Source organism: Myotis davidii, unplaced genomic scaffold (assembly GCF_000327345.1).
Source record: "Myotis davidii unplaced genomic scaffold, ASM32734v1 scaffold478, whole genome shotgun sequence".
NCBI classification, from domain to species: Eukaryota; Metazoa; Chordata; class Mammalia; order Chiroptera; family Vespertilionidae; genus Myotis; species Myotis davidii.
This window is the reverse complement of record NW_006289570.1, coordinates 4,879,489-4,880,129: the sequence shown is the minus strand read 5'-3', so window position 1 is coordinate 4,880,129 and position 641 is coordinate 4,879,489. Positions and strand designations below refer to the sequence as shown.

Genomic DNA, 641 nt, shown 5'->3' with positions numbered 1-641 from the left:
GTTGGCCTGTGGACTGAACAGTCACGGGTTCGATTCCGATCGAACCCGAATCAATGGTTCTCTCTCATCATTGATGTTTCTCTCTCTCTGTGTGTGTCTCCCTTCCTCTCTGAAATCAATAAAAATATATTTTAAAGAAAATGTGGAAATAAAAATATATTTGTGTGATTCTGGAAGAATGAATAAATATTTTGCTAATGCCTGATTTAAATGCACAAAATTTTTGAGCTAGTAATTCTACTTCTAAGAATTTATCCCAGTGAAATAATCATGAACGTGTGGTGACGACTACATAAAACACACACACACACACAGCGTACAGATAAAAAAAGATGTGGAAATGCCCTAGCCGGGCTGGCTCAGTGGATAGAGTGTCGGTCTGTGGACTGAACGATCCCGGGGTCCTGGGTTCAATTCTGGTCAGGGCACATGCCCGGGTTGCAGGTGCAATCCCCAGTAGGGGGCACGCAGGAGGCAGCGGATCAATGGTTCTCTCTCATCATTGATGTTTCTATCTCTCTCCGTCTCCCATCCTCTCTAAAATCAATAAAAATGTATTTTTTAGCCGAAACCGGTTTTTCTCAGTGGATAGAGCGTCAGCCTGCGGACTGAAAGGTCCCAGGTTCGATTCCGGTCAGGGG

At 44.0% G+C, this 641-nt stretch overlaps 1 protein-coding gene across 1 annotated transcript in view; it reads right to left on the bottom strand.

The window, feature by feature from the left end:
- The window catches only part of RNF185 (ring finger protein 185), a 36,052-nt gene that overhangs the window by 6,589 nt on the left and 28,822 nt on the right, over positions 1–641 (bottom strand). The gene's annotated exons all lie outside the window — the stretch shown is intronic.